Source organism: Anser brachyrhynchus (genome assembly GCF_964034855.1).
Source record: "Anser brachyrhynchus genome assembly, chromosome: 4".
Taxonomy (NCBI): Eukaryota; Metazoa; Chordata; class Aves; order Anseriformes; family Anatidae; genus Anser; species Anser brachyrhynchus.
In genome coordinates, this window is record NC_137698.1 from 24,947,752 (window position 1) to 24,968,656 (window position 20,905).

The 20,905-nt window shown below is 35.7% G+C and overlaps 1 long non-coding RNA gene across 3 annotated transcripts in view; it reads left to right on the plus strand.

The window, feature by feature from the left end:
• Positions 1–1,194: 1,194 nt before the first annotated feature.
• The window catches only part of LOC308194494, a 28,274-nt gene continuing 8,563 nt past the window's right edge, over positions 1,195–20,905 (plus strand). The window contains exons 1-2 of one of the 3 annotated variants that reach the window (XR_013950603.1): positions 1,195–2,484; positions 4,494–5,680. This is a non-coding gene — a long non-coding RNA (uncharacterized lncRNA). Of the gene's footprint in view, positions 2,485–4,493; positions 5,681–8,486; positions 8,888–14,283; positions 14,414–15,118; positions 15,266–20,905 lie in introns of those variants that run through there. The other 2 variants (XR_013950604.1, XR_013950605.1) reach the window with 2 other exon arrangements.

The window sequence follows — 20,905 nt, forward strand, 5'->3', positions numbered from 1 at the left end:
CACTGAACAGGGGTTCATGGTAATAGTTAAATAATATGTATTGTATCAGAATGATCTTGAGTTTTAAATTAATCACCTCTGTTTATGGAACTGTTGTAGCGCTAGTATTTTAAGCAAAAATATTTAAATTATGGTTAGGTTCAGATTATAAGTAATTTAATTTGAATAAAGTGTGTTATTAATCTTTTTAGAGGTAAGGTGTTTATTCATTTGTAGACACAATCTATTTTTAGTAGAATGTTACTATGTGTATTTTTTTTGTTTTGTTTTTTTTCTGATAAGCTCGATATGGAATGAGCTTGTCTTTCTGCCATGTAGAATTTTGTAGGTATTATAGATCTTTGTAATGTTGCCTGATTCTGTATATTTTACTCATGAGATATTTTTACATCAATAAACTCATAGATAAATGATACAGGTAAGTCCAATAAATGATCCTGTTATCATTAACGCACGAAGGCATTATGCATACCAAGTTGTAGCACAATAGCAAACAGCAACAAACATTCCCACTCAAGATATCAGTAAGTGAGAGTGAATTCCAACTGGTTTTGGAAGCAGTTTTACCAGTGTTAGTTATAATTTTTGTGTATCTTGAATGGAAAGCAATCCAAACAGGCCTTTACTTATGCAGAGCATCAAATAAAGGCAAAAGTACATCAGACTTTTCTGGAACTAAAAGATGCATCTGTAGTGCTTATCCTGGCAATGATCAGCAGTGTCCAGTTTGGCATGGCCTCGAGTATTTGCTTTCCATGCAAACTTGAGCTACAGCAAATGCCAGAAATAAATGAAAGCTGGTTTTAAGTAAATGCTAGCAATAGTACATTAGTCTAAAATAAATCCTACTATTTTTGTATTTGCTGCACATAGTTTGTTTTATGACATCAAGGAGATGTGAAGTATTGAAAAAAATGGTATTTTAATAGACCTGCCCCATAGGGTGGTTGTTTCAGTTCTGTAAATAACAAACTGTTACCATTCCGGATCTTGCCAGTCATATCAGTAATAATAACAAATGCCTCAACATGTATTTAATTTAAGTAGAGCTCTACTGAAATCATGAAGACCAGTAATTTCTCGTTTGCCTTGCTATTTTTGAATTTTGTCACCTTAATTTGTAAATGATCAATTTACTCCCTCCCCCCCGCCCCCCCCGCCCCCCCCCCCCAAAAAAAGGCTCCATTATGAAAAGTTACATGATTTTGTAAAGCTGATAGCATTTTTTTTTGCCTCAATGCATACATGAAAATGACCAGGTTTTCTTGACTTAACCTGCTGGGAACACTTTTATTTTGAGAAAGGACAAGGAAAAGGAGTGTCTAGCATTAACTAATCCAAGTTCTGACAAAATAGATATTGGACAAAGATGATTTTGGTCTGAGACTTAAGGAAAGCTTAGGGGACCCAGGGAGAACATTGCTGTTCAAGTCACTAACAAAAGTTACTCACATTAGCAGAAAGATTCTTTTTTTTGGTCAGGATTGTTCTCCTGAAAAGAAAGGAAAGTGATAAACATTTGAGTACTTTCTGGATACTGCAATTCTTAAGCATTTTTATTGCCACACAACACCCACAGAACTGTGCAGAAACTTCTAAATGAACAGTGGCTTTAATTGCCACTCATTTTTCAGATCTGAGTATCTGGCTGGGTTTCTCAGACTTGAATCACAGAGATTTGGGCTGAAGAGACCAGGAAGAAAGGATGGTAATATCAATCTGATTTGATTATTCGGTGGTTAGAGTAACAGAGAGCAAGAGATTCTAGTTTGTTTCCTCCCTCTGTCTGAGGATTATTGAAATTTGGTTTAACTTTCTCTAGCCTCAAAAGTATACTATCTTGTTGGATTCATGGGGGTTTAAGTCCCTCAGTCATTGCTGAATGTATTCTTTGTGTAACAAAATGACGACTATCTCAGCTCATCCCAGTGAATGTTTTTCTCACATCAAATTAAATCTGTTTTATGCTCATTGAATGAGAAGGTGCCAATGTGTCAGAGTGCACCTCTGAGCACTACAGTGTCTGGATAGCCTAACTCGTTCAGTTTCTGTGTAGTTGCATTAATGTAATACACGTTAATGCGCAGCAGCAAGGTTAACTAGCCTAACTGAAATGCTATGTAATTGCTACAACAGGGCTGCTAATTGGGCTGTGGGGAGTGTGATGATAAAAGGCTTGCTGCTTCTGAGACCCGAACTAGCTTGGGTATCATTGCAATGCATGTTTTATTCCCTGAAATGCACCCTGAGCTTTAATCTTCAAAATAAAATGAGGAAAACATAAATTATTAAGCAGCTAGAGATGAGCAACCCTTATTTATTTTGTATGGGTACAGGTTATCCAGTAGAAGTGGGATTTTAACTAAAACTTGGTATTCTTGTTAAACTTACAGGAATTTCACATTTTATTATGATTTTATTTATTTTATGTTTATTAATTATTTGGCTTCTTTTTGAAAGATGTTGCTACCTTTCAGGACTAAGGTAAGAAATCATTTTTATTAAAGTATCTACCTTACCAACTGTGTCATTTGGGCATAGTATGAGTCTTCATGTTTGACAAGGTTACTTTGAATACAGTAAACTACCTTGTTGTGACTGTTACTGTAGTCAGTGTTTGAAGTGTCATGTAGTAAGAAAGTCTTTGGCTAAAGAACTTCTTCATAAATTTTAGTTTAATTATTATTAATTTAATATATCAAAAGAAAGAAAAAAAATGTTTCATAGTCTCTAACTCATTTAAAATGAACAAGTAAACCCTCACCTCACTGACCTCATTTTCAGTCTTTCTCATACAGTGAAGTGTGTTACACATCTTTATTTTTATGTATGTAGCACAAATTTTCCTACTTGCTTTTTATGAACCTTGCTTCTCAGAATGGTATACTTGATAAAGATTTAGGTTTACAATGAAATATAATTATCCTCATTAAAACAAACTGTTTAGTACACTTCAGTATGTGACATAAAGCATAATATGAAATTATGAATCCCTGTCCAATTCACTTTGGAATCAGTGGTGGAATTTTATTTTATTTTTTATTTTATTTTTTATTTTATTTTTTATTTTATTTTTTATTTTATTTTTTATTTTATTTTTTATTTTATTTTTTATTTTATTTTTTATTTTATTTTTTATTTTATTTTTATTTTATTTTTATTTTATTTTTATTTTATTTTTATTTTATTTTTATTTTATTTTTTATTTTATTTTTTATTTTATTTTTTAATTTTTTATTTTATTTCTATTTTTTAGAGTAGGCAAATATATCTGTATCTGACTGAATGCATGTAAACTCTGTTCAGCATGTAGGCCCTATGGCCATGCCTTACTACAAGTACTTCACTTTTGGATTAATGAGTGTTACCCTTTGAATAGTGCAGCAATGTGCATGGTACAGTATGTAGCTGAATTGACCTTTGAATACTTCCAAGGGGCTATGGGTCTGTGTGTAGCTTAGGGATATTTTGAAAATTTTACAGGAGATGGTAAAGAAGAATTATTGTCAGTTGGACAATTTATTACTCTGATGTTGGATTTGGTTCTTTAAACAATTCATTTGCTTAAAACAACTCATTGCTTAATCATTTACTCATGTAATGAATAATAATAAAAAAAGGCTTATCAGAAGCTTAGAGAGCCATTTTTTCACATTTTACAATCTCAGTAGTAGCTCATCTTTTTTTTTTTTTTTTTAAATGCCTTTTTGGTAGGGTCAAATTAAGTCATTCTAATTTCATTCTACAATTTCTTCTTCCTTAAAAGATCAAAAAAGTGTTGTTTTTTATTATTTTTTATTTTATTTATTTTATTTCTACTAGAAGCTTGGTTGAGCTAATATTGCAGCATCATATTGTCAGATTTTTATCAATAACTGACAATAAAATTTTGCTATATAAATTAGAAATCATTATAGAAGACTTTGGAGAGTAATAAAAAAAAGTTTGGAAAATATAAGGGAAACTGAGACTGACGCTATTAGCACAGGATAGCATGCAAATGAGTTTATATAATACTAGGATGGAAATAATTAAGATATGTGAATTAACAAAACAGAGGAATGGATTTTCAAACAGCAAACTGACATTAAGTGTAGTTTTGGAGGTAAGAGCACTAATAACTTGGGAATCTGAGCATTTGTTTGGATACAGCGTGGTGCTAATGTCTCTACATATTCAGAATTGATCCATTTTAGCCTAGCTTTTGATGTTGTATCTCACTTTAGTATTTGAGACTCACACTGTGAGTGACAGCAAGGATACAAAAGGAAATCACTGTGTAAAATATACTCTGTGGCCTGAGGACATGACATCCAGAAAGAGAGGGAGTCCATCTGAGCTGAGCAAGTTCCCTTGCTAAGGTTGGCAAGGACATGGGGTTGGAGATTAAAGGGGGAGGGAATATTCATTCCATCTTCCTGTTTGTCGTGAATTATTGAGCCATAGGTCCTCAATAGCTAAACTCATATTTCTGTTCCTCTCTTTTGCCTTAGCTCCCAGAGCTGCTTACACCTGCTTGGCTGATTTCCCTGGGCTGTGCTGAGGAGTGAGAAGGGGTGAGAGGAGCTGGTACTAATGTATGCAGATGTTTTTACTGCTAACACATTTGTAAAACAAATGCATGTATTTCACTTGTGAGCAAACTGAGATGCTGACACTGGGCTTATCTTTTTTTTTTTTTTTTTACTTATCTGTTTTACTTGTTTGTATTTTTACTTATTAGTTGTGGTTTTTGTTGTTTTTTTTTTTTTTTTCAGAGCACAGTTATTTGATTATTCAGACAGATTCCAAAACTTTTGTAGGTGTACATACAAGTTATCCAGAGATCCATTGTTCCCTTGTATTTTCTCAATAAGTCAAATATCATCTTTAATAAGATTTACAAGTTTTTTTTGAATAATGAGCCTAGAGGCTGCATGAAGAAAAACAAGTTTTCCAGAATAATGTAGCAGCTCTGTGCAGATGTTTACAGGGGGAAGGTGGAGTGGGAGGGGATTGTGTGGGAGACATCTGTCAGGGAAAACAAAGATTTCCCTCAGGAGCAAGATCAACTGAACTGTAACACAATGGCCTTGTGTAGAGAAAACTACTAGATTAATCCCACATTAATTAATTTAAAATGTATAATTTAAGCAATATATATTAGTATTTTCCAATTGAACCTAAATAAAGTTCAAACAATATTCATCTTCCTGTGAAGCAATAATTTTATATTTTCCATTATGCAGTTTTAAATGTAATTTTGTTTTTTTTTTTTTGGTTTGGTTTTGTTGTTAATTTTCCCTTTGACTTAAACTGTATACATGAAATAGACCTAAAGCAATTGGGGCAAAATAGTTGTGATCCCAAGAACATTAGCTATATGTAAAATTACATTGTTTAAATAGAAGGAAGCCAAGTATCTATGACAGCTATCAGGACAGAACTGAGAAGATTTCATCATTTATGTAGATGCTCTGGGGCTGTTCCTTATTGGGTATGCTCACATTGCAGAAGCTTCTGAGTGACCTAACTTACAGTCTTTCCATCCTCACACATTGTTCCATCGCTTCCAGTTCATCTCCCTTCTACGCCCCAGCATATAATGGGAAAGGCCTGATTTTCACCACCATCTACAGTACCAGGGACATGAACCTGATGTGAATCTCAGGGTTAGCATCCTTCCTCATCCAACTCCCAGGTACTGTCTATTAGCCAGCAGTCTGTGCAGAATGCGTACCAGTACAACAAACGCTTGTCTACATACAATCAACACTTCTGAATGAATTTTTTGAATTTTTACAGAGCATATCTGTACATTATCTGGATTATTTCAAATGTTGAGAACATCGATATTGAGAAAGTGCTGCTTATTATGGCATTTTGAGAAGCACCACTAAACTAAAAAGCAGGTCAGACACTCTTAGACTGAGTTGAAAGCATGAAACTTGGTAATTATTAATTTAATTTATTGGAAAAAGTATCAGCCAGTATACTAGTAGATAAGTTTTGAAAGCTATGTGGCTTTTACATGTAACTGTCCTGTTCTAAAATTCTCGCTGTATATAAAGATAGGAGGATGTATTTCTAGGCAATTTATTCTGAACATAATTGCAAGTAAACAATAAAAGTTCTCATTAATGGACATATTTCAAAATCAGATGAAAGCTTCAGAATAAAATTAACATCACACTTGATGTATTTGGTTTGTTAGAAAATTACATATATGCTCCTTTGCTCTGTTGTGTGACCCTTGCTCCTCTCTTTCAGCTTCCTAGTGAAATGAATGGCATTGTTCTACTGAATTGCAGATGAATTTCTGTAGTAGAAAATTACTGTTTAAATTCAGTCTTTCACTTGCACAGCATTATTTGACAAAGATGCAGTACATAATAGGTCATTATGTACTTTAAAAGACAATCTACAATTTGCAATAAAAATTGTCTTGTGAGAAGAGGAGAAAATTTGACTGATGTAATTTATATTGAAATGGTTTTTTATGTTATATTTGAGCTTTGGAAATAGGAAAATGAGGTTGGTATGTGATGAAGTTTTCTGGAAAAAAAAAGTTTCTAATGACTTTCGAGTCAGCAGTGAATGTTGCAAGTGTATAGAAAATGTATATAAACATATTTCTTCTTGAAGGAGTCCAGAAGCTAAATAATTGTTGTTAAAGTTAGACAGTTGGTTGGGAAAATTAGGGAGGAAAACAAACAAACAAAAAAAAAGATGCCCTTGATAGTTTTGTTAGCCGGAATTTTCAGGTTTTGGTTAAACAATATGTAACGTCTTTGGAAAAATGCTGGTATTTGGGTATTCTCTTTCACATACAGCTTCCTGGATATGCCTTTGCTGTTTATTATAGCACAAGAAGACCCAAGAAACTACAGACCTGTTAGTCTCTCCTCAGTACCTGTAGCAGTTATGGAGATTATCATGGGTGCTATTGAAAGGTGTTTAAAGAACAAAGCTATTATCAGACGTAGCCAACATGTTCATGATGTGAAAGTTCTGTCTTAGTAATCTGATATCCTTCTATGATAAGGTCATCAATTTAGTGGGTGAAGGGAAGTATCTTTCTGGATTTTAGTAAAGCCTTTGATACTGTCCCTCATAGTGTCCTTCTGGATGATTTGTCCAACTGTGAGATGAACAGGTACATGCTACACTGAGTGATGAACTGGATGAATGGCAGAGCTCAAAGAGTCATAGTGAATGGGGTTATATCTGGCTGGCAGCCAGTCACTAGTGGTGTTCCCCAGGGTTCAATTCTAGGATCAGTCACGTTCAACATTTTTATCTATGATCTGGAAGCAGAAGTTGAATGCATCCTCAGCAAGTTTGCTGATTCTACTTAATGGGGAAATGCTTTTGAATTTCTGGAGAGATGGGAGGCCTTGCAAAAGGATCTAGTTAGATGGGAGCCCTGGGCAAACATCAGTGGCATGAAATTCAATAAGGGTAAATGCTGGGTTCTGCACATGAAACAGAGTAATGCTGGAAACAAGTACAGACTGGGAGATGAGTGGCTGGAGAGCCACTCTGCACAGGGAGGGGTCTGGGGGTGCTAGTCAACAGTAAGCTCAATGTGAGTCAGCAGTGGACCCTGGCAGCCAAGAAGGCAAAATGCATTTTGGGGTGCATTAAATGCAGCATAGCCAGCCAGTTAAAAGGGGTGATTCTCCCATTATATTTATCCTCGGTGCAGCCTCACCTTGAATACTGCATGTAGTTCTGGGCTCAATAATAAAAAAAGGATGTTAAGGTTCTTGAAAGTGTCCAGAGGAGGGCAACAAGGCTGTATAAAGGGCTGGAGGCATGTCCTGTGAGGAGAGGATGAGGACACTTTGGTTGTCTATTTTGGAGAAAAGGAGGCGGAGAAGTGACCTCACTGCTCCCTACAACTTCCTGAGCAGGGGAAGTGAAGATGGAGGTGCCAGCCTATGCTCCCTGGGAACTGGTGACAGGACACAGGAGCAGCATAAATCTGAACCAGGGGAGGTTCAGACTGGACATCAGGAAAACATTCTGTACTATGAAGGTGGTGAAACACTGGAACAGGCTTCCCAGAGTTGTTGCCCTATCCCTGCCAGTGTTCAAGAGGCATTTGGATAATACCCTTAATAATATGCTATAACTTTTGATTAGTCCTGAATTGTCAGGCAGTTGGACTTGATCTTGATAGGTCCCTTCCAACTGAACTATCCTAACTCTAAATGCAGAGCAACTGAGTGGCTTATGAGTAGCAGGTATGATGGCTGCTGAGAACACTGAACTCTTTGTGCCTGCCTGCATTACATTCAGTGTTCAGACTGTTATATATCCAGAAGTTTCCAAAATGAAATCTGTATCATGTGGGAACTTACTGGACAACCCAGAGCATTCTACAAAGTCTTAACAAATCTTTCTGCCCAGCATTTCCTGGCAGTAAATCATGTTCCAGTGCTTTTGTCTTCATTTTCCTAACCATTCTGTGTTTTCAAATGGTTTGTCAAAGACATCTGGAATTTGATAAATGTGTTTGTCTTAGAAATTAAAGATGGAAAAAGAAAATAAAACAAAATCGTGCACAAAGGATTTTTCTAGCTTATTTAAAGAATTGCCTGTTTCCTATCTGTGAGAAACATGCCTAAAACAAAGAACAATTATTGTTCCTCCTGCAACCTTGTTCAGTCTCTCTCACGATCAGTTTGAGAAGTCTCTTCCTTTACTTCAGGATGCCTTAATTTGCATTCATGTAAACACATTTATGAATCGGGGCAAGGCAATTCAGTGCAGTCATTCTGAATAGAAGTTAAGAGAAGTATCCCTGATTACTGTTTATACTCTCAGGAGTGGTAGGAGTCTGTTTTGTGCAAGAAGCTGCTTGCTGGTATAGAATGGATTGGCTGGGTTTCATCTGTCCCAGGTAAGCAAAATCCCATGTGTGAGTCTGGTTCTGTCATGTGAATCACAGGCAATATTGATATTAATTTTACATTAAAATTCATTGACTTTTCTCAGAGCTACTATTTCAGTTTGCAGATTAAGGAAGCTATTTCTGCATAAATTACAAGGATCACTTTCTTGATTCTCATATTTCTTAGATTTTTTGCAACTACAAGGTCACAATTTTTATTATAATGAGCACAGGTAATTTGTCTTGTCCCCTGTAACTCCAGGAAATGTCTTTAACAGGATGCACTTAGTTTTTTGTACCTCAACCCTACCTTATTGAATATTATGATTTATCAGACATACAAACATATGTTCTTGGTTTGTGTGTTGTTTGTGAGATACTACAGGAATATATACATTTTGCCTTATTTTTTAGACCAGAATTTTGCAAACATATTTAATATATTTTAACTTTCTTGAGAGTTTGATATGTGGAAACTAAGTAGTTTTAATATGCAGCTATTTGAAATAAAATAAATGATCAAAATTATCTACTAATTGTCACTACTGTCTACTAGTTATATACCTATTTGTTGTTTGGCCTAAGTAGTCCTTTACACCTCTGTGACTCCATTAATACATATTTATTGTTTAAATTCTGGAAGCTGTGTTCAGTGATAGCAATGTAATACCTCAAAAATAGCTTATAAGAATATTATTTATTATAATTAAACTTTAAGAAAACAGAAATGTCAACTGTGATTTCATCTCGAAAGCACCAACTAGGAAGTATCAAATACATGCTGCACATTTGAAATGTGGTTCAGCTTCATGTAAGGTGGAAAAAGTAGTTGGATTGCCATTTACAGGAGAATATAACCTGTGCATGACACTGCAGACCTCTGTAACTCTATGTGTAGTGACAGATCCCCTCTGTGATTTACTCCATGTGCTGAGGAACTTATTTCTGCTTGCATATCATTTTACTTCTCCAAACTGCATAAAGCAAATCAGTAAAAAACATCTCTACTTATGTAGAGATTTGTAGAAACCACAACACCAATGATTATTACACCTGCAAAACCCTGGCATAGATAAATCTGTGCTGAGATATTTGTTCCTGTGAGCAGAGCTTTGTAGAGTAGGTCAGTTCCTTTGTTCTACCCAGAACTTTCTTTTTGCTTGTAAATAGATGTGTAAAAACATAACTGATCACTTACAGATTTATTTTTCTTTTGTTCTCTCTCAATATGGTTGAAAGATGGGATTGTACAGTTATTTTTTCTATTAAAATGTTGTTTCTCTGAATTTACTGAATTTAGAACCTAGAAGTGCTCTAGGGTGCTAAAAGATAGGTTTATTTTGTGTGAAGTAAAAAGCAGTATAAATAATTTCAAGGAGGTAGACGAATCCAAAAGCCTGAGGCAGTGCTTTAAGGTGAATGTCTCTGTGGGACAGAAACAAATGAAGTCTGGTGATACTTTGTCTGTATTTCCATTACTCCGTGGATTGTTTAGAGATCCCTTAAAAGTTTCATACTTATTCAGTGCAATTCATGATCCTTGCAAGTCATCCAGAGGAAAAAGTTAATGGTTAAAAATTTCTATTTTGAACTATCTTCAGTACAACAGCTCTTGAAAACAGCAAGTGTAGTATAGTGAGTAGAATAGCAGAAAAAAGTAAGTCTTCAGCAGGACCTTTAGAATGTCAAAAATATAAACCAAGACTGGCCTGCACCTGAAAAGCACATATTTCTCAGCATCTTTCTGATGTACATCTTTTCTTTACAAGCAATCAATCTGCTTGCCTCATCACTACATACCACCACAGTGGATTGCGTCATTTCCAAAACTGCCTCATTCTTCTATGATGGATATTAAGTTTGGTGCAGTTAAGCATGCATCTATATGAGCGAGCAGATATTTTCTAAGAACATGTGCAAGTCAATATTATTCACAAGGGATTGCCAACCCAAACAATGTGTGATTCTCATGTAACATACCTCTGTTTTTAATCTCTGGTACAGAACTGTGCAGGCCATGTTTGGAGCATGCACTCGGGCTTATGATTTAAGTTGTGCAATGGCTTCAATTCTCATTACAGCTGTTATTCAGACACATCTATCAAATGTATAGATAAGGAGTTTTGACTTTGGCTGTCTTCACAGGATGAGGCTACCTACCTGTTTTTTCTGTACTCAACCCATGTATTCCTTAACACAAAACACATTGAGCAAGTGTATGTTTTAGTTCAGAATTTAAGAGTCCTTCTTCTGAAGACAATCCTATCTTCTCTGATGCCTGAATCAGTTTTCTTTTTTTGTAGATCTTTATGTTCACATAAATTTGTTTGTTTTGTTTTGTTTTTGTTTTTGTTTTTTTGAATATTTTCAACCTCAGCAGTGAAACTGGTGACTAAGACCTATTGAGAACGTGAAGTTAGAGTTAACTCATGTGATGTAATGTGAGAAGGTACAAGAGAGAAGTTTTAATTTGTTTTCATCTGACAGGATCTAGAAATTAAGAACACCACTTCTTGGTGTAACACTCTAACTAGATGAGTGCTCTAACTGTGCAAACATGCCTTTTTCTGTTTAAGTATATAAAGAAATCAAATAGATTTTAATGCTCCCAAGTTGAACTTGGGAGTACTAGTCTATATTTGTCTCTACTTTACATGCCTAAAATCTGCCTAAACTCAGTATACAAGTATGCAAGAATATTCAGAAAGATATCAAATTTCTGCCTGGCAAATAGAAGGTATCCACAATTGTGAATATAATTTATTAATAGTATTGTAGAAGAGGCAGAAATCTGCATGTGTCAGGGCTTAAAGAAGTTACCTTTGGGAATGAATATCAGGCTTTTAATATGAGGTGACAGAATAATCCACTTCTGGGTTTTGTGCGCATGCTTCTACATTTGTTAGTAGACACAGATGGATGCAGGATTAGAGAACTGTTATACTGAGTTTCTGTTTTGACCTTTGTGTTTTGTATTCATGATGGGACCTAATGTTAATGTTTGGGTTTGGGATTTAAAAGGGTATGAATATCTGTGTCTTCGATATGTCATAAATGCTGAAGTGACTATATAGTAGTAAATGATGTAGAAAGAGAGTTATACTTTTAAATAACTTTTAATTATTTAAGTGCCTCTGATCAGTTTACAATGCATGCAGTCACCTACAATGTTTTAATTGAGATTCAAAATAAGCAAACAAGCAAACCAAATTCAGCAGTGGCATAGAGAATTAAAAGGACAGCAAGGGGCTACCTCTACATTAAATTCAGACCAAACCTATGAAACATCTGTAGCTCAAATTTCAGCTCCCCTATCCATAGATATAGCTCCACAGTTTTGCTTCTGCTTACATTTGTAAAATTTTTATATGTGTGTGTATATATATATATGTATATATTTATATATGTGTGTGTGTATACATATATAGGTATGTATTTAGGTATGCATAGATATGTATACCTACATAAGTAGGTATGTTGTGTGTGTGTCACATGCACTTTTGTTCTCATACGTATCCTGCTATATTTCAAATGTACTAGTAGTAAGGTTGGTAGGAAAAAGAAATGGAGCATTAATCACCCATATATACTTCAGAATACACAAATGAAAGCATTGGGAGGCCTAAATTTTCTTTTTAAATACAAACGTGGGAAAACCCATAAATTCTGAGACATTTTCACAAAAACTACTTTTTGTGACTTCACATTAAGCTACTCTCTTGTTTCCAACCGGTGTACCTAATAGACTAATTAGGAAATCAGCGTTCTCAGTTTTATCCTTCTAAAGGAGACCTAACTGCAGCCCTGGAAGTTCAGTCTCTAGTCAGGTCTTGGACCTCAACTCTGTAGCAGGAAGACTTAAAATCTTAATTCTCTCAGACTTAGCTGGGTCTCTCATGGCCTGTATAAGCGAAGGATTTATTTATGCTATGAACTAAGAGCATTAAATCCTTCTATCTTCAGCAGGAAGTTGGAAATCCTAAAAATCACAGCTTAAGTCAGAGAGAGCACTCAGATATCTCTAACTCCCTGTGAATGGGGTCAGAAAAATGTCTCAAAATATCAGAAATGCTCAGACCTCACCTGCTCCTTTTGAATTTTTAGGTCTTTCTTGAGAGTTAGATGGGCAGGAAAAGTCCCTCAGGAAATGAAAGCTGCAATTCTAGATAGTCTCTCAGTTTGGAGAGCTAGGCTTTAACTGCCAGATATGATCAAATTAAAATATTGATTTGTGTTTATGTAGTAACAAATCCATACAATCCTGTGTAGCAGCTCTGATAATAGGCGGCAGAAATCTGAAAGCACTCATATTTGAATACTAGATAAAATGGGATTTCTCTTTAACATAAAACAAATAAAAAAAGAGGACATCGATAAGGCTTATTTCATAAAAAGTATCCAAACGCATATTCTTTACTTACTAAAGTTTCTCATTTTTTAACTAGAAAATATCCCCAATACTTAAGCAGCACTTTTTTCTGTGAAAAATAATGTTGACTGAAAAGTAAATATAAGTTCTGGTACTTCTGATAGTAAGAGAATTACTACTCAGTATAACATAAGTAGTTCTGCTGTAGCACAATGAAATATGATTATGAAAGGGGAAATATATGCAAGCCATAAGCAAAAACTTCCTGAGCCTTTTATACATATTCATGCCACTGATAGGAGCATTCAGTCTAACATCACTTTTTCTATGACTCAGGGTATTGACTCTCCACCAGTTATCTCATTATTGATCCAAATAACTTTTCTTTGGATGAAAGGCATTTTTGAAAAGCCAGAGTCATCTACCCTTGTTAACAAAAGACTGAAAATTCTCATTTCCTTTTGTTGTTTCTCCAGTGACTAATCTCCCTCCCTGCTAAAATATGTGCCTAATTTATACCCCAGATTTAGGAACTGTCTCTTTAGTATGCAGTGATTTTTTTTCATAATAAAAACTGTTCATTCTCAAGTTACCTCTCATGCTGATTCTAATAAACCTATGAGATAAAGGTATTTAAGAACAAAATGTTATCATGTTTAAAAGAAAAAAAAAGAACAATAAAAAATAAAAATAAACACTTTGCCATGACAAGACATTTTCAAAGGTCAAAAACAGTGACTGACACCCTTTAAAATGCAACAGTTAGAATTTAGGGTTATTTCAAAATTTTACAGGAAAATTCCTTTTTTTCCAAATAAGATCACTAAAACTCCACCAGTTCAAAACCTTTAAAGATGAATCTCTTCAGGTGCTACAAGGTTAAGTAGCTAAAACTATTAAAGTTCCAGGATGTTGCCCTTGGAACAAATAGTACTTCTTTTTCCCCCTTCCCCTTTCAGCCACACCGTTCCTTACATACATTTCATTCTGGAAAAGGGCCCCATACAGATTTCTTAACCTCTTTGCTGCCCAGCAGAATCTCACTCCGTGGCATGGGAAACCTATGAAACTGCTTTCTCAGCCTCCTCAAGAAGTGTCTCCATTTGGCTATTGTGCAGCAGGAGCATCGAGGAGGAGGGTACAAACTAGTAGAAGTGAATCAAAAAGTAAGCTTCCAAAGAGAATAGTTCCATGCATTGGGTGGATTTTTATTCTAAAATTTGAAAATGTATCATTTTAAGTTAAGACTGTACTTTAGCATCCTGATAAATGCAAGTTCACTTTGCAAAGGGTCAATAGTTCATACTGGTCTTCACAACTCTATCACCATAACATTTCCTGTTGGCTCACTTGTTTATTATATATACACACCATTTCGATTTTGTCCAATCCTACTTCTCAAAATGTATATCTTGTTGTACAAGACACCTTAAACTGAAAATTAGATTACTAGGTATATTTAAGCTCACACATATTTCAAAGCATGAACCATTTGGAAGAACTCTAAAGGAATTATCCATGAGAAATCACTCCTGAAGATGCAATTTGCCATCACTTTTTTTTTTTTTTCAAACAGCAAAGCTAATCATATGTATTAACCACTCTCATCTCCAAAATACTTAAGTTTCTCAGTAAATTCTGTAAACAGGTTACTAAGACAAAACATGTTTTTAAACTTCATTATTTCTAGGTTTTCTCAATATTAAACAGTTTTCACCAGGTATTGTTGTTACTAGCTGCAAATAAAATGCCAAGCTAATAAATGCAATGCAGATAAGTATGTCATTTTAAATAATCCATTTGTCATTTTATTAATACCACTATATTTTGTAAAACACCAATAACACTGATAACAGGGTGTGTCTTCACAGGTGATATCCAGCTGAGAGAGTACTTCTATCAAGGATTCACTTCTGGCATAGCACTCCAAATCCTTTGCAGACCACAGATGATTAAGACGATCATCTATCCTGGTTCCAGTTAGGACAGAGTTAATTTTCCTCCTAGTAGCTGCTAGGGTGCTATGTTTTGGATTAGGATGAAAAGAGTGCTGATAACATGCTGATGTTTTAATTGTTGCAGAGCAGTGCTTACACCAGGCCAAGGACTTCTCAGCTTCTCGCTCTGTCCTGCCAGCGAGCAGGCTGGGGGTGCAGCAGGAGCTGCGAGGGGACAGACCCAGGACAGCTGACCCAAACTGGCCAAAGGGGTATTCCATACCATCTGACGTCATGCTAAACAATATATAGGGGTGGCTGGCCAGGGTGGGGGGGCTGGCTACTCGGGGATAGGCTGGGCATCGGTCAGCGGGTGGTGAGCAATTGCATTGTGCATCACTTGTTTTCTTACACATTATTATTATTAATACTATTATCATTATCACTATTATTATTATTATTGTTATTATTATATTCCTGTCTTAATAAGCTGTCTTTATCTCAACTCACCGGCTTCACTTTCCCGTTTCTCTCCCCCATCCCAGAGAGGGAGGGGGGAGGGTGAGCGAACGGCTGTGTGGTGTTTAGCTGCCAGCCGGGTTAAACCACAACAGCCCTTTTGGCGCCCAACGTGGGGCTCGAAGGGTTGAGATATCGACAAATTTGACCAGAGTGTGTTAAACTAAAATTGGTATAAGTATTGGACCTGTTTAATAGTTGCTAGTCACGATGTTGATTGCCTTAATCTCCAGTCTGCTGTACCTGTATTCCAAATTGAGTTTTATGGTGCGTTACTTTCTGTATGTGCTCCCTGTTGCACTGTTTATCCTTTCCGGGCCCTGGTTTAAGATTGTTATGGTACTGTGCGGTGTAACAATGGCTTATGAAATGATGAAATATCTGGTCACGACTTTAACCTGGTATTTGTACTCAGCACTGACGTCGACTCTATACTTTGGAAACCATATCTCGGAAACTATTGGCAATTACACCTCTTGCCTTTTTTCATCAGGGAACCAATCTGTGGAGGGGACAGGGGAATACATTTTTCCCTACCTGTTCACTCTCCCTTTCTCCTTCACCACCCTCTTATCCCCCAAGCTAGTTACGGTGGTTCTCCAAGATGTTGAATATCCTTGGGATACTCAGACCAGCATGTTCTAGTTGTTATGTCTCCTGAATATACTGCAGGTTTTGTTTAAGGTTAAACAACTACTTAGGAATCTCATCTGGAAATCTGTCCTGAGGCAGGATAGTTGCGAGTGGCAGGGAGTGTGGGAGGATATGGGCAGGTTTCTAGAGCAATGGTCACCTCCAGTGTTTTGGACATCCACCCCTGAACAACTGCAAAATCCTAAAAAGCTGGCAGAATGCTTGAAAAAAAAGGTGTCATGACTCTGGCAGTTCCAAAGTGACACAAATCACTGTAGCGTGCTGGGGTCTAGCTTGTGCCTATCGAGCTGCAATCGATGCTACTATCAACCTAGCGACAGCTCCTGCAGCCGCTCCAGTTCCAGCTCCTGCAGCCGCTCCAGTTCCAGCTCCCGCAGCCGCTCCAGCTCCAGCGGCCGCTCCCATTCCTGTGGCTGGGTCAGAGAAGCGAGCTGTAGCAGTGCAAGTTGACCCCGCAGAGGGTATTCCAAGCCCTGTGGCAGACCCTGTGGCTGGGTCAGAGAAGTGAGCTGTAGCAGTGCAAGTTGTCCCTGTAGACAAGGTGAAAAAATGGTATTGAGACTCAGGTCTTTTAGAACGCAGTCTTCTGCTAGGTCTGGGTATAGAGAAGACAAGGCTGGGCCATCAAATGTGCAGGAGGATGAGGATGAGGATGAGGATGTCGAAAAATCAACAGTAACTACCCGAACCAGCATGAGATACAAGATGTGCGAAAGGATTTTGGTCGCTGTATAGGTGAGCAGCTTGTCACCTGGCTGCTCCGGTGCTGGGACACCGGAGCCAATTGTGTGGAATTAGAGGGCAGGGAAGCCAGGCGGCTGGGATCCCTTGCTAGGGACGCAGGCATTGACAAAGCAATTGGAGATGGAGCACGATCTCACAGCCTCTGGAGGCGTCTCCAGCACCCTACCAGCAACTAGGAGGAAAATTAACTCTGTCCTAACTGGAACCAGGACATCATCTTAACACAGTAAATAAATAAATATATAAATAAATAGTATTTGAATAAGCAGTACAGAATGCTTGTTCATATATCATTGTTTTATCACCTAGAACTTAAAACATAGATTAAAATATGAATCTATTGCCAAATATATACTAAAACATATCCTTTCTTATTCCAAGTAACATATAAACTTCTGAATTCTTGTTAAAAATACATTGCAGGATAAATTTGTACTTATAAAACCCCTGCTAATGACTTTATATGATACTGCTGATTAATTTAGCTTATCATTACTACTTTACTTGTAATCTACCTGTAAGTATTTCTGAATATAAATGCAGGCTTACGAGAAACAGGCAGCAAAGATGAACTATTTTAGGGTTCTCCTTCAAAATATATCATTTACTGCAGTAACAACAAAAATATAATCCTGAGAAAGTCAAGACATTACAAAACCGCAAATCAAAAAGTTGAGCACTAAAATAAGTGGCACAGCAGCCAAGAGGTTAAATCTTCTAATGAAAGTTTCTGATTATATTAGCTTGGTTTGTTATTTAAATTAATCCACTAGTAAACTAAAACTTTTACATATTCTATGTAGCTAATGCTATAGTCTATACAGAGATTGTATACAATATACAATAATCTTATTGTATAACATTAGTTATACAAATGTTTGGCGTTTATTAACCCTGAATGCTTTTTTTCTCTTAAGTTTTTTAGTTTTCCTCCTTCTTACTGAAATATTCTTCTCTCTTTTCTACTTCTTATATTTTCTATATACCATCTATATTTTTCAGTCTTACTATTCATATGCTGTAATAAAGAAAGGAACTAGTGAATCCATTTTGCAGCCATCTCTTTAGTAGAAATGTGAAGCTTTCAGACCTAGAGCATCTGTAATCTAGCTAACATGATTTAACAGAACAAAATTCTGTTACTGATTACGGTATGTGGGAATTCCTTGTATACACATGGATGGTTTGTACTTTTGAAATTTTTTCTGCAATTCTTTCCAAAATAAGCTAAATAAACACTACATTCTATTTACCAAGGCACGCTGATCACAGTTCTGACTGCCACGGTCTCATACACATTACTCTGACTGTGTGGATTATGTATCAATTTTAAAGGTAACTACTTGTGACCAAGCATATGGTGCAGCATCTGCAGACTAATCTACACTATAAGCACCTGTCAAGTGAGGACTTTCACACCTGCTCTAAGTCCTACTTTCTTTAATATGCCAAAGCTTGTTTAGTGCCAGCCCCTTCCTCTTAATACCATCAATCATTATGTTTTGTTAAAACAAATGTTAGTATTTATTTATTTATTTGTTAAAACAAATGTCAGTATGCCTCATTGGGAATAGTGATGTATTGCTAGGTGTGGAGCTGTAGCAAGAGATAGCATAAAGCCTGTTAGTACAAAATATCAAGCTACACTCATTTAATATGGTTATAAAGTACATATTAGTTGTATCTTTTAATTTGCAATCTTACTGGGATGAAAAGATTTCCTCATTTTTGATTGGTTACATATATATCACAGACTTTAATCCATGCTGTAATCCTTGCAAATACTAAAAATGTGGAGTTATTTATCTTCTGACATGAGTCATTGGGAAAAGGCAGAAGTACTTTGGTGCATAGTTTGTCTTTTTATTCAGAAGTCCTTTGCTGGGACTTTTATTAAATCTGAACAAGTTTTGCATTTTAGCAAGTGTTATTGTCAACCCGATCGCAGAAAATCATAACAGATTTTGCACAAGGGGAGTACTAGTAAAGGAATTTCATTTCAAATCTATAAAACTTCATAATTTACAATTGAAATCACCTCAAATAAAAATGTCATCCAACTTTTGAAAGGTAAGTAGCAGAGATATATTTGTATTTACTTTTAAGAAAAATGAACATTTAACTATCAATTTATTTTTTTTAAAAAAGTAAGATATATAATATTCTATTAGAAACTGATTTCCTCCCACTTCAAGAATATTCCAGGTTACAAGAAAACAAGAAGATAATTATTGAGTTGTGGGTTTACATTTCCTATCTGTATTACTATGTTCCTCCTATTTTATTGTTTTCCTTACTCTATTGTCCCTTACACTCCTCAATATGATGGTGCATTTGCTCCCTCTTAAATTCTTTTTTATTGAAATAAAGCTCCTCCTTTATAATATCTTTTTTAAGGTCATAAGGAATCATGCATCTTGGGGGCCTAGAAAAGGTATTTTGAGCTATTTCAGAGAGATTTGGATTAGGGTCACCACAAGTAAAATAAATGAAAATAGAGTTTTTGTAGCACTTGCTTCTGTGCTGCAGCTTTATTCATCACAAACTTCAGTTTTGTTTGGAAAGTTTGATATGGAACAACATATACTTATCAGCATAGGTTGTGTTTTTTGTCCCCACTCCCGGCCATCCCCTGCCCTGGAATATATTTCATCAAAATGTTAGCACAGGATATTTTGACAGTTTACACATTTACCACATTCTGACCAGAGCCTTTTTTTTTTCTTTATTATGAACCAAATAGATTTTATGTGGTGAAGTGGTAGTACTTACTGTATAGCGAGATTGCCTAGAAGACTCACCTTGCTGAATATTTTTTATGACAGCTGAAGCCATATACAAGATTAACATAGTTTTATATATGGAAAATGGGTTGTTTGCTTCAAGAGCATCCTATATATATACTGACTTCTCAAAGAAAGAATTCAGATATTAGAGTGTGGTTTTATGCTTTGAGAATCCAGTACCAAATTTGGCTTGAGAGCTGTAAAAAACACTGACTGCCATAGAAAACCATTTTTAAAGGAGGACAGAAATGCCAGATTTGAGCCCAGATACTTATACACTGGTAAATTTCACTGTAATTAAGAGGCAAAGAGCTCCGCACTCTGTGTCGAGTTTTCAGCCTGCTGATATATGTTATTTAGTAGAAAACATACAAATTACAAAGAATTTCTTGGAGTTCTTCTGTACACTACCATCCCCTGGTTTACTATTTTTGCCAATAGTCAAGATTGACCTTTGCAGCCATCGAAGTAATTTTCAGCCACTGTTGGAAGGTCATAATGCTATTGAAGTATATTTTTTTCTAAAAAAACACTGTTCAATGATAATGTTCTAATGTAGAAAGAGGACTGGGATGAAACAAGTAAAGAATACTTATTTTTTTCTTTAATATATATATATTTCTATTACAGACTTCATTTTCAAAATAGGTTAGCACATTTAACAGAAGTAAGCTGTAAATTGTAGTGAGAAAAATCTGTTTACAATACAAAAAGCTGCTAAAATTTTCTGAAGAGATATTGCTTTAAATCTCTACAGCTTTCTTTTTTATTGCAGTGTGAAATCTTGTGCTAGGAAAGAGTAAGATTACAATGATCAGCATCTTGGTTTTTAATGAGATTATGAAAGTGTTGCAGTTTAGGTATAGCAGTTAGCTAGTTCTGTCATCTGCAACTTCTTGGCTCTTTACCAGAGGAAAATTTTTTCTAGTTGAAATGATCAACCATACTGAACCTAATCTACCTCAAGAGTTAATTATGAAAATCAGTGATTTACAGGACATTTGGCTATAAGCTGTAA